Genomic DNA, 14,370 nt, shown 5'->3' on the forward strand with positions numbered 1-14,370 from the left:
GTCACTGGGCAAGCACCCAGCACCCTGTTGGGGCTAGTCTAATCTGGGTAAAAAGTAAATACCACAAATGACAGCTCAATCCTGGATTTGGTGTCTGTAGACCTGGTTTTCAATTCTCACCCTTCCACTTGGAACTGGTGGGACCTTTGGCAAGTTGTTTAATATTCTGGCCTTTGGTTTCCATTGAGTGGGCTGGAGTGGATGGTCTCTAAGCACTCTTCTAACTATGAAATCTTTTGCTACTGAAAAAAACCCATGTCACTTTTAGCTTAATGGATTTAGTTACCAAAGAATCCATCTTCTTTTCAAAATTCTTGAAAATCTGAGATTTTAGTGGAAGCTCCTGAGAAAAAGAAACCACCACCTTTAAAAGATTGTTTTCAGAAACTTTTGTTCCACCAAAAAAAAAAACCCAAATTAAAACTAAAACAACAAAATAAACAAAAAACCTAACACCCTCAATCTAACAACAAAACTCCCAAACAACACCATCAAAAAAAGAAACAAACAAGCAAACAAACCTATATATGGTGTGCCAAAAGTCTCAGTGTAGTTTAAGCTTTTAATAGAAAAGGACAGGGACACTTTTGGGAAATCTTGTAGTTCTAACAAACATTTAATGTTAAAATCATTATAACTTTTCTAGGAGACTTTGGGAAATGTTTTCCAGTGGTTTGCTTGTCTACCTTGGAAGAACTAAAATGGATAAAAACCTATTTCAATGTTTTCAAAACAAGTAGCTAATTATTAAATTATTGCTATATGTTTTATTTTTATGGATAATTTTTAAAATAACTTAATATTTTTACCTCTCTCACTCCCCTACCTCCCCTTCTATCCCTCACAATCTCTCTCTCTCTCTCTCCCTTTTTTGAGGCATTTGAGGTTAAGTGACTTGCCCAGAGTCACATAGGTAGTGAGTGTTATGTGTCTGAGGTTGGATTTGAACTCAGGTCCTCCTGACTCCAGGGCCAGTGCTCTATCCACGGCATCACCTAGCTGCCCCAACAACCTCTCTTAATGAAACACATTTTGTGTTGATGTGACCTATATCTCTGTTGGAAGGTGAGGGTTTTTTTTTAAACATTTGAAGAGTTTAGTCTATAAATAATAGTATGTTGTTGGTATTTTGGAAATAAGAAGAAAGAAAAAAAGTATTCTACTCATCTTGGATTGAGTAATGTACCTCTAAAATAACTGAACATGAGCAGAAATACATTTCTTCTCTTCTAAAGTCTTGAGGTTGTTTCAGCTCATTCCTTTTTAGGACCACAGATTTGGAGCAAGAAGGGACCTTAGATTATCTAGTTCATATGCCCCCCATCCCACCCCATTTTACCAATTAGAAAATAGAAGCACAGAGAAAGATAATAACTTCTCCAGGGAAGATCGGGATTTGAACTGAGGTCTTTTGATGCTAGATTTAGGGTTCTTGCCACTATACCAGATTTTCTGTCATGTCCCAGGCCATCACATGTGCTTTTAGATTCTTTTTCTTTTGTCTTTCTATTATTTAAGATTATCAGATGCAGATGCCACACACAATTAAAGAGTAGATAGTGCTGATGGAAAAGTGGGTCATTGAAGATTGTTGTTTTTCATTCTCTAATTCTATATCCTAGGAGCATCCTGAGTGATAAAGTTCTCTACTATATGGGCATGATCTAAGCAAGAGAAATTGGCAATGCCATTCATTCATTCATTTGTTCATTTATTCAACAAATATTTACCAACAATTTTCTATATGAAATGAATTGAACTAGGTGTTGAGGAGACATTAACATATATGAAATGATATTTATGCCCTGATACTTTCTTTGAATTACATAACCTATAACCAAATTTCCCATATGACTATCTGCGTAATCTATCTATCTATCTATCTATCTATCTATCTATCTATATGAAGGCAATCACCTGTGTGTTCCTTCTATCCTTAAAAATATAAGGGTGTATACAAATAAGAATAAAATTTATATTCACATCATCTATTTCTATACAATCTGGTATATGCAAGTGTGTACATATATATGGTGAGAAAGAGAGAGAAAGAGAGAGAGAGAGAGGGAACAGGAAAGGATAGAAATCATAATTTTAATTTTTACTTCAAAATTTGCTTACCTGCCACCCTATGTTTTAGGCTTACATTAAAATTCTAAGTGGTAGTCAAATGGTAATTGTATGGTTGCCACATTGTGACTATTATCAACTTTCTTTCTTCAATAACTAAACAACTAGTCCTAGGCTCTTTTCTCTTCTCTCTCTTCACTCTCTTTTGGTCACCTCATCAGCTTTCATGTATTTAATTATTATCTCTATGCAAATGTATCTAATAGCATATCTAAACTAGAACTCAGAACCTTCCTCTCCAAGTACCTTTCATTCAAGCCTCCCTATTTCTGTCAAAGGCATCACCCTTATTCTAGTTTGCCAGGTTTGTAATCTCAATGCATTCTACTTTCTTGCATCCCATACATCCATCAATTGCACATCCCCTTTTCTCTCATCTCTCACATCAATCCCTTCTCTCTATTCATGCAGACACTACCTTAATTCTGGCTTTTATCAATTCCTTGGATCATGGACTTGGAGTGAGAAGCACTTTTAGAGGTCATTTAGGCCCGTATTTGGTATTTTTACAGTTGAGGAAATAGCACAGAGAGGCTAAATGGCTTGTCTGAGATGACAAGTAGAGATGGATTAGAGCATACTTTATGGAATATGGGTGGGGATGGGCCTGGAGTATTCATGGAGCTGAGCTGACCATTTCTGGCCACTTACGAAGTGCTGAAGATCTTTGGGATGATGCAGAAATCCTTTCATTCCCATGATGGTGGTAGGTAAAGAATCTGAGTTAAAGAGGACTAGTCATTGAGCTAGGAAGAATAGTCCACTTAATAGACCCAAAAAGGAATAACTCTGCGCTCTGACACTCTTTATTTTTTCCTATTGGCCAAGTATTTAGAGACTGTGGAGATATACTCTTCGACTTCTTATACAGGAATGAAGGGCTTCTCTGCTTGCACAAAGTTATATTCACGTGTGCTATGTAGACAAGATAAGCCTGAGTGTGGACCTTGAGCTCCTGGTTGATTCTTTTATTTTTATTTATTTCCCTGAGCACCATGACCAAAAAGTAAACCTGATCTGTATGTTCTAGATTTGGAGGCAACCTTGTGAGTTTGAGAGGTGGGGAGCTCCTGGATACCTTGGTCAAAGCTGAATGAATGTCAGTAGAAGGAATTTTTGCAACTATGTCCTGGAGAAAGAGTTCACAAATGGGTGGATAAGATCAATCCACGCCCTTGACAGATAAAAGACATAGGCCCCAAGAGAGTTGTCCTGAAAGCGGAGAAACTAGATGCAGGTAAATTGACTGTTCAGTGTCCCACAAAGATATCCCATGATTTGATGTTCTAAATTCAATTTTCTAAAATTAATTTGATATTCCAAATTGATTTTCCAGTCGAGTCATGTTGTTAATGTTTCATGTTTTACACCTGCCATTGAGAGCTTGTGAGCTTTTTTTTTCAATGTTTTAAGCATTTCTTTTGTATAAGGGAAATAGTCATCCTAATTGATTTTCTTCGCAGGAGATACTAGATATGAGACATACTTCAGCTTCCTTTAAGAATGAGTTTCAAGAGCCAAAGGCATCAAGAAAGAACCTGATCCTTCTCTTGGGAGGTCAGGGAGCCCAGAAAGAAATGATCTGTATAAGAGCCCCTAAGCTGGTGCTCTTAATGGAAGAAGGTATTCTAGTCTCCGTCCTCCATGGGACCAATAGTAATTCTTTTGATACATATAGAAAGATAAATATATTTTTTCTTCAGATAATTTACCCAAAGAAATAAAATGGTATAGTAGAAAGGCAGAGCCAAGAAATCTGAATTTGAATCCTAAATCAGGTACTTATAAACTTTGTGACCATGGACGAATCACCTAGCCCCATAATCTGTTTCTTCAAAAGGGCAAAAATAATTCTTGTACTGCTGTTCTTACAGAGTAGTTTTGAGGGAAGTACTTAGTAAACACTAAAACATTATACAAATGTAAGCCATTATTATTTTTATAGTTGTAAGGAAATGTTACATTAACATCTTGGATGTTTATTCTACATATACTGTGGTATATCCTTTTGACATGAATTTTGCTGAATTTTTGAACAAATCTGGCTTCTGGTGACCTAAATTTAGACATTTTTCATGTGGACTGACTAAGGTTTGTTGAGAATTCCCACTTGGGGAGAAAGCAAGAGTCAACTTAGAGCAGCTGCTAAGAATATGGCTACCCCTTTTTACTGAATCAAGGAGGGAAAAGACATGGAAAATGAGAAACCATGGTGGGAAATCCCATTGTCACCTTGAAAATTGCTGCTTTATTCTCACAGCCCTTAATACATTTACTTTGGCAACACTTATACAGATTGTTATGCCAATAAAGTACTGAAACTGAGGTAAAAAATTGTAATTGGACACAGAGCCTTGCACCTCTGGGTCATTGGTCTGAATCAAGGTCAGTTCAGTGTAACTGAAAGTTGATCCGATCTCAGGTCTGTCATGTTGTTTACATAAAACAAGTGAGTGGTTTTAACTTGGTCCTTAGGAAACAGCTTGTCACCACAATGCAGAAATCATAGCAAAGGGCCAGTAATTCTGCTAGCTGGCAAAGGACAGAGCCCATGAATGAATATTAAGCTATGAAAATCCATTTAAGCTTTTGCACTGAAGTCTCAGTCCATCCAATTAATGGAGGTACTATGAGTCAATTAGAAAGGTACTCTAAATATTTATTCTGTTTGGAGGACAACAGAAAATTAGGACTTTGCATTTTTGCTTGTAGTGATCTAGAAGAAGATTTTTTATGAAAAAAATGTAGAAGCAACAGAGTATAGTTGATAGAGTACTGGGCTTAAAATCAGGAAATTTGGGATTCACATCTACCCCCTGATATTTAGTAGTTCTGTGATCTTGGACAAATCATTCAAGTTCAATATGCTTCACATATTTCCTAGATCATCATGGTTATGATCCATTCAGTGGACAGGGGAAGGGAGGAAAAAAGCGAGAGAGGTTTCCCTACTTTGACCATAGATTCTTTGTTTATTTAAACATTTTTGCTTATAATAAAGGGGGTTTTAGGTCAACAACAGGGTAAAAGGTTTTAACCACTACTCCCAGTATTATTGAAGAGTAATGACTGAGAGTGGTGAGTAGAGGCTTTGTCATTCATTGGGTATAACTCCTACATTACTTAAGGCTCTTGAGAAGGCCTTTCTCTACCTACTTCATTCCATGAAGCAAATGCCTTATTGTTTAGCGGTACAGTTTATCATTTCTCTTGTCTCTAGAAGTGCTACCATCAGAGGACATCAGGAACACTAACAATATTGATACTTATCTGATGGCTCATTATGAAGTAAAGGTGACCCTCTGTTTTTCAATTTAAATATTTATTTAATTATTGGTTTGGTTATCAATTTATCTTTCATCTACCTTTCTGTTGGTCTGTCAGCCAGCCTATCTATTACTTTGAAAATAGAGTTTTAAAAGCTCTACAATTCTTTTTTTATGGTAAGTTACTCTAAAAGTTATTTTTTTAAAGAAGTCTTTATATTAATGACATTTTACAATATGTTGTATTGACGTTAAAAAGAAGGACAGCAAACATTGACTGTTCCTGAGGGGGAATAACTCTCTAAGGTAAGCAGGGTTAAAAAATTTTTTTCATGGCTCATTTTTCTCATTTGATAGACTGAGGTATGGTAACATTGTTCTCTACACATATATGGTAGATAAATGGAGCTTATAGTAGCATATTTTTCCCTCAGTCTATTTTTCACAACTGCTAAAATTCATTTCAGGGTATTTCTGCTCAATATTGAAGAGTATACCAGTGAATGAAACATTTTGTGAAGTTTCTGAATACCAATATGCCTTAAGCCGTGTCGTGGAACAGAGACAAACTAGACATATAAGCTTTCTGTTCATTAAAAAACATGCTACAATGATCCTCTTTTCTTTCTTTTGGTATCACTATCATTGTTATCACTCTCCCCTCCCTCACATTCCAGTTCCACCAATGGAAAAGTGAAAAAAAATATTTTAACAAGTAAGTATAGTTAAACAAAATAAATTCATGATTTGCCAAAAGTGAAATATCTCTGTCAGGTGTTACATAGCATGCACCATTATTGGCATTCTGGAACCATGGTTGGTCAACGAGTTGATCAGACTTCTTGGATCTTCCATATTTGTTTTTTCTTTACAATGTTGTAGTTATTGTATCATTGTTCTCCTACTACAACTCCACTGTACATCAGTTTGGGTAAGTCTTTACAGATTTCTCTGAATTTATCTTTTTGTACTATTTTAAGGTAACAAAAATTCCATTATATTCATTTATATGTATAGTAGTTTGTTTAGTTGTTTCCAAATCTTCACTAAACTGTAAAGTACTCTTAAAAGTATTTTTGTAAGTATTGGTCCTTTCTATCTTTCTTCGATCTTTTTGTGACATAAGCCTAATAGTGCAATCACTAAGTCAAAGAATATGTTTGGCTTCCCACAGTCCCTCCAATTGTCCTTTCCTTTTTTGTTGTTCTTGTCTTAGCAATCTTGTGGGTGTGAAGTAGAACCACAAATTTGTTTTAATTTGGGTCTGAATATGAAAGGTAAGTTTACTGAACTCCAGAGGAAAAAATAAAAACCACAAGAATTCATGCTTATATATTGCTTTGTAATTTATAAAATTCTTTCTTAGGCAACATTAATTTCCAATTAAATTAACCTACTTTATGGAATTCTTCCTTATTCCTTAAAAACCTTCTTTATTGTAACCCAAACCAATTTGGAGTGGGGTGGTGCTGATGAAGATATTACCTCTTGCGCCTTTAGAGATTTGAACTAAGGGACTTGAACTTCTTACTTTTCCAAGTTCAATATAGTGTGTGTGTGTGTGTGTGTGTGATGCAACTCTAGCTCAATCTTTCACCCAAAGAATGCTCTACCAATGGGACAGGCAGAAAACATAAATCAAATACAATTGTAGATTTGGAACTGGAAAGGACATTATGGGTCATCTTACTTAACCCCCTTATTTTATATACTGGGAAATCGATGATGAGGAAACTGAAGTGATTTGCCCATAATCATACTAGTTCTTTCATGTCAGTACTAGAATTTGAACCTAGATTTTCTCATTCCAAATCCAGCACTCTTTCAAGGGGAAAATCAATAGGATCATCCTAAGGCTTCCCAGTACACAAAAAGGTACATTTCCTCACATATTCATATGCCAGAAGAAGACAAAATGCTCCTTAGCCAACTCATATACTTGGGGTTATGTAGTAATAGATTTTTCATGGCTCTTTTCCTCATTTGTCATGGGATACTTCACTATAGCTTCATTTTATCATTTATTAACTGCTTTATTGCCAAGCTGATGCTGTTGTATGCTGCTGCTTCTTTTTCCCTGAAGGGTTGTTGCTGTTACTTGTAGGAGATGTCAGCTGCTAAAACTTTTTCCTCAAAAGAGGGTTTCATTCCTATTTCCATAAGACATTTTCAGCCCTTTTGTAAGTCAGGCTTCTAGCCAAGCCCAGCCAGTGAATAAAAGGGTCCATCTGATGACCCTATTATCTTCTTTTCCCCCTTTATACTTAAATGTCCTTCTGAAAGAGAAATTCCCCCATTTTCCTTGTTCTATTGAAGTTATTTAATTCCTTTCAGATCTCATTATACTTTTGACAGCTATCCCCTGAACCAAGCACATTATCTTGAAGCTTCAAGAAGACTTCAAGAGGTACTTACCAACATGAGAGAGGGAAGGGTAGGGCTGAAGGTCTTTGTTGCTCATTCATAGGTCAGTGTTTTTTTCCTTCTTACATTGTTAGAATGAAGATATTTTCCAATCACTCAGCTATATATTATTTAATGAAGCATTATGGCTTATTTGACCAATTACATGAACTACTTGTAATTAAGTGAGACTAATTTCAATCCATTCTCAAGAGCAGACTTAAAATTGTACAACTCTGGCAAATTATCTCACCTCTCCCTAGGTGGCACACAGGATAGAGTGTTGGACTAAGAATCAGGAATTTCTGAGCTCAAATCTGGCCTCAGACATTTAGTAGCTGTGTGACTCTGGGAAAGTCAATTAACCCCTCTGTGCAAGTCAATTAACCCCTCTGTGCCTCAGTTTCATCATTTGCAGAGTGAGGTCAATAATAGCACCTATCTCCCAGGGTTGTTATGAAGATAAAGTGAGATAATATTTTAAGATATTTGTAAAATCTTAAAAGCACTATATAAATGCTAGGTATTCCTCTGTTTACTTCTTCAAAAGATAGGAAATAATATTATAGACCTGTTTCTCAGGGTGATATAAATCAGTGATTGATATAAATATTGATATAAATGACCATATAATGTCCTATATAATATGCATGAAAATTTGCATTGTCACAATACTTGAGGATAAAGTCAGCATTTTTTTTTAACAGTATTTTTTATGTATGTAGACATGGCAACCGGAACAACATTTTGAGGTAAGGAAGAAGTTTGTTTGGCCACATTGGAAACCTCTGAGACTGAATGCATTATATGCAGTTTATAACAGCTGCATAGAACACAATTTTTCCCAAATTTAGATTCTTTTGAATTATTCAATAGTGAAAACACAATTTTTCTTATTACAAAAGAACCATCAGCATAAATAAGAAAGCATTGGTTTCATTTCGGGTCTTTCCAACTTTGCAAGTTCTTCAAGCTGTGGTGAATTAATCCCTTTAAGTTAAAGTCAGGCAGGAACTATGGGGCTCTTCAAAAGTTTCCCAGAGTTCTTTTCTCTCCAGCTTTTCTTTAAAGGTCTACTACTATATTTCTCTCTCACAATTTAGATCTTAAGAATCCAACTGAATATTCAAAATAAAAACAAGTAACTTTGGTAGCAGTTTTTACATTTGCTTTTAAATTTAGGTAAGTTATTACATTGTACCTATCTGGTAGTGACATTCTCTCCACACAGTGGGCTTTAAGTCAGCTGACTCCCTATGAATTATCACTTAATTGTCACTTACAGAAGGAAAACTCTACCTCATAATGTCAAGACTGACATTGGTAAATGTGAACAAATACCTGTAAGCTGAAGACTGTGCCTTGGGGGAGGTCCTTGAATCAGGTAAAGAAAAGGAGAAGGATAATGAGGGAAAAGGCAGAAGCATTCTTTTATCACTCACTATGAATAGCCAAAGGAATGGAAGTTAAAGAATACTGAAAGCAGTTGCTGAAGTCATGAAGGCTAATTTTAGTTGTTTGTTAGTTCATTTTAACAGTTCATTTTCCTCTCTGACTTTTACTTATCGATATTATTATTTTCATTATTGTTATTATTAAAGATAGTAACCTAGGCAATTTCTCATCCTCTGTATATGTGTAAATCCCCAAATAGTTACTTGGTTGTTCTTCTACAGTTATCCTTATATGCTTTGGAAATCAAAAGGATAGTTTAAAAATTCTTAACTGTGTTTCTGGTTTCCAAAAGGCATCAGAAGTTATGCCATTAAATTAGCTTTGATTTATCTCCCTCCCCACAGTATGATTCTTTTAGGAAAGAAAATGAACTCTTTTAAAATTTTTTAATTAATTTAAAAAAAATTTTAACATGTGTTTTTAAAACTTTGGGTTACAAATTTTCTCCCTTCCTCCCTCCCCACCCACCCTCATTGAAAAGGCAAGCATTTTGATACAGGTTATAGATGTGTAGTTATGAAACACTTTCATAATAGTCCTGTTGTGAAAAACTAAGCATATTTCCCTTCATCCTATCCTACCCCCCATTTATTCTATTCTCTCTTTTGACTCTGTCCCTCTTCAGAAGTGTTTGCTTTTGATTATCCCCTCCCCCAATCTGCCCTTCTCTCTATCAACTCCCTGCTCTCTTGTCCCCTTCCCCCCTTATTTTCCTGTAGGGTAAGATAGATTTCCATATTCCATTGTGTATGTTATTCCCTCCTTAAGCTAAATCCTATGAGAATAAGATTCATTCTTTCCCTCTCACCTTCTCCCATTTCCCCTCCACTGTAAAAGCCTTTTCTTGTCTGTTTCATGTGAGATAATTTACCCCATTCTACTTCTACCTTTCTCCTTCTTCCAGTATAATCCTCTTTCACCCCTTCATTTTATTTTCCAGATATCACCCCTTCATCTTCAACTCACCCTGTGCCCTCTGTCTATCTATCTATACATACATATAATTTTTTTCCCTCCCACTACCTACCCTACTACTGATAAAGGACTCATGAGTTACAAATATCATCTTCCCCTGCAGGAATGTAAACAGTTAAGCCTTAATACATCTCTCATGATTTCTCTTTCCTGTTTACCTCTTCCATGTTTCACTTGAGTCTTGTACTGGAAAGTCAAATTTTATATTCAGCTCCGGTCTTTTCCTCAGGAATGCTTGAAAGTCCCCTATTTCATTGAATGACCATTTTTTACTCTGAAGAATTATACTCAGTTTTGCTGGGTAGATGATTCTTGGTTGTAATCCTATCTCCTTTGCCCTCTGGAATATCATACTCCATGCCCTCCAGACCTTTAATGTAGAAGTTGCTAAATCTTGTGTTATCCTGATTGTGTTTCCACAATACTTGAATTGTTTCTTTCTGGCTGCTTGCAATATTTTTTCCTAGACCTGGGAATTATGGAATTTGGCTACAATATTCCTAGGAATTTTCCTATGGGGATCTCTTTCAGGAGGTGATTGGTGCATTCTTTCAATTTCTATTTTGCCCTCTGGTTCTCAGGGCTGTTTTCCTTGATAATTTCTTGAAAGATGATGTCTAGGCTCTGTTTTTGATCATGGTTTTCAGATAGTCCAATAATTTTTAAGTTCTTTCTCCTGGATCTATTTTACAGGTCAGTTGTTTTTCCATGAGATATTTCACATTCTCTTCTATTTTTTCATTCTTTTGTATTAGTGTTATAGTGCCTTGATTTCTCAAATTGTCACTAGCTTCCAATTTCTCCATTCTAATTTTTAAGGAAGTATTTTCTTCAGTAAGCTTTTGTACTTCCTTTTCCATTTGGCTAATTTTGCTTTTTAGGGCATTCATCTCCTCACTGGCTTTTTGGCCCTCTTTTGACATTTGAATTAGGCTATTTTTTAAGGTATTACTTTCTTCAGTATTTTTTGGGTCTCCTTTAGCATCACTTTCAGTTTTTCCTCTACTTCTCTTACTTACTTCTCAAAGTCCTTTTTGAGTTCTTCCATGGCCTGGGACCAATTCATATTTTTCTTGGAGGTTTTGGATGTAGGAGTTTTGGCTTTGTTGTCTTCTTCTGGTTTCATGTTTTGATCTTCTTTGTCACCAAAGTAAGATAATATAGTCTTACTCTTTTTGCACTGCTTGTTCATGATCCTGTCCAATTACTTGAGTTATAAACTCTTTGTTAAGGTAGAGGTCTGTTTCCAGTGTGGAGAATGTACTGTCCCAAGCTTCAGGGGTTTTGTGCAGCTGTTTTCAGAGATACTTCTAAGGACTTGTAAATTTTCAGTTCTTCCAAGGTGCTATGTTCAAGGGCAAGGTGTTTACTTCTTTCCTGGCCTGTGCTCTGGTCTATGAGTGACCCCAAGCACTCTTTTCTGTCTTGGAACTGTGAGGAGGATTTCCTTTCCACAGCCACTGCAAGCTCCACCAGGTGCCAGTGCTCCTCCTCACCCCAGGACCGCCACTCAGAGCTTTGACCCAGATCCAAGCACGGGCAAAGCAAGAGAATACTATACTAGCAAAGAGATCCCTGCAATCCCCCTCTAATCAGCCACTCAAATCCCCCTCAGTCTGTGGGCTGGAAGCTCAGGAAGCAGCCTCTGCCCCGTGGCCAAACTTGGGGAGTGGGACTGGAACCCCACTGTGCTTCTCTCTCACCACTGCAGAAACAGACTTTTCCCACTGACCTTCTAAGTTGTCTTTGATGTTTCTGGGCTGAGAGGTCTCAAAACCACCACAGCTGCCCATGATTCAGTCCTCTGAGGCCTGCTCCAGGTTAGCTGTGACCTGCGTGCCCATACTGAACTGCGTTCCTCTCCCTGCCTAGGGCGATGTACCTTTCTGATCAACCATCCAGGTTGTTTTTGGCTGGAAATTTGTTTCACTCTGTCTTTTTGTGGGTTCTGTTGCTTTAGAATTTGTTTAGAGCCATTTTTTGTAGGTATTTGGAGGGGTTTGGGGGACAGCTTAAGCAAGTCACTGCTTTTACTCCATCATCTTGGCTCTGCCCCCAAAAACGAACTCTTGAATTGTGTATTTTAGGAAAGTTATTTGATGATAAAACCCATTATCTTAGAAATGAGTAAATTTGGATGAGAAATTTGTAATCCTTACTTAAGTTCATGAATAACAACCATAAACAATTTGAAATAGTCTTTACTATCACCTGACATTTATATATCATTTTAAGCTTTTTGTAATGCTTTATATCTATTTTCTCATTTGAGTTTTACAACAACCCTGGCAAGGTAGATGAATGGAGTATCATGTGCATTGTTACAGAGCCTAGCAACCATCAGAGGTGAGTTTTGAATCTCAAACTTGACTCCAAGCACAACCTACCTTCTTTAACAAATCTTTTTTTTTATTATGAACCCTCAAATCATCAATAACCACACATTCTTCAGTATATAAAGAGGGTCAAAATTGTACATGAAAATGTTAAAGTCTGTTACATAGGGTTTATTTTAAAGCATATATATATAGTAAAAAACATTGCTGTTTCTGTGTTCATTTTCTCAACTGTTGTTTCATTCTTTGTATTTTCTAAATGTCTTATTCGCATTCTTTTCTTTCTTCTTTTTACATTTCTATCACTACTTATGGACTCAATAATGCCCCACCCCAGAAAAATGCCCTACCTTATACCAAGTAAGTATAATAAAGCAACATAAATCATGGCCATATCTGGCAATGTGTCTAATTCTATACTATTAGTCTATTCCATTTCAACCAAGAGGGAGGAGACATGCTTCATTATAAGTATATTGAGCTCATGACTAATTGCTGCATTGGTTAGGGTTCTTGTATGTTTCAAAATTGTTTTGATTTATGTTATTAAGGTCATCATGTAAAGTGTACTTGTTTTAACACACTTTTTCTTCAATAGATGGAGAGCCATAGCAAATTTTTTCTGATTGCACAATTCTTATAACTTCCTGAAATGATGATATAGGAAACTATGACCATATTCCTACTATAATGGATAGGGGTTTGCAAATGTTGCTCACTGAGATCATAAAATGGTAAAACTTTAGAGCTTATAAGGACCTTAGAGGTCAGTATAGTCTAACTCTGTTGATTTAAAGATAATTAAATCAAGATCCAGCATGATTGCTCATTAGGGGTAGAATCAGGACAAGAAATCCAGATTTCTTAAGTCCTAATTAAAAGAACTTCCCTAGTCTTTATATATTCAGGAAGGTGGGTAAAGTTCATGTCTACCCAAAGGGATGCTAATCAAAACATAGCACATGCGAATAAATGGAAGAGTCATTTAAGGATAAGGTTGGGAGTTGAGAAGGACTTAAAAACTAACGTCAAAGAATCAAAAAGCAAAAAGAAACCAAAATGATGACACAGGGAATCAAACAGTAAGCTAGGGTGAGGGAAGTAGAGTGAAGGACTCTATCTAGTTGGTCTGTAATTGACCTGTAGGCCAGAGATTATTCTGGGCAATTCTGGCATAAAAGTGACAAAGTTACACTGTCTACCATTGTTATGAAAATAGGAAAAAAAGACAAATTAGAACCTGGGCCTTGGTCTATAAAAAGATTTAAGATCCTTATTCTGCCTTATAAGAACATGGATAAGGAGGGGGAACATCACAAGAAATAGAAAAGAAATCAGCAGAAATTTAAATTCACATTTTGTGCACACATGTTCTGTATAACTTTGCTTGTAGCCTTTTGTCTGTTTTGGTGAAAAGCTACCAGGGGTCATTTCATATTTATTAACTAGGATTTTCATATCTATTAACTACATTTTAGAATTGGAAGTGACTTTACAGATCATCTAACCCAATTCCTTAATTTTAAAGGTGAAGAAACTCAGTTTCCAACTGTGGAAGTTCTTTGCCCTAATTTATACAAATAGCGAGAGTCAGATGTAGATTCAAACCTATATTTCTTTCTTTCTACTTACATTCTACTTTCTCTATATGTATTTCTCTTCTTAGCACAACTTAAGCTTCTTTTCCCATTAATTCTGTACAATACTAGTACAATGTCACATTTTTATAGTTTCTCAAGAAAAACATTTTGCTGATGACTGAAATGAGAAAATATCAACAGACTTCTAGTTTTAATTTCCTTCAT

Source organism: Vombatus ursinus, unplaced genomic scaffold (genome assembly GCF_900497805.2).
Source record: "Vombatus ursinus unplaced genomic scaffold, bare-nosed wombat genome assembly UNPS02014168.1, whole genome shotgun sequence".
In the NCBI taxonomy this organism is placed as follows: domain Eukaryota; kingdom Metazoa; phylum Chordata; class Mammalia; order Diprotodontia; family Vombatidae; genus Vombatus; species Vombatus ursinus.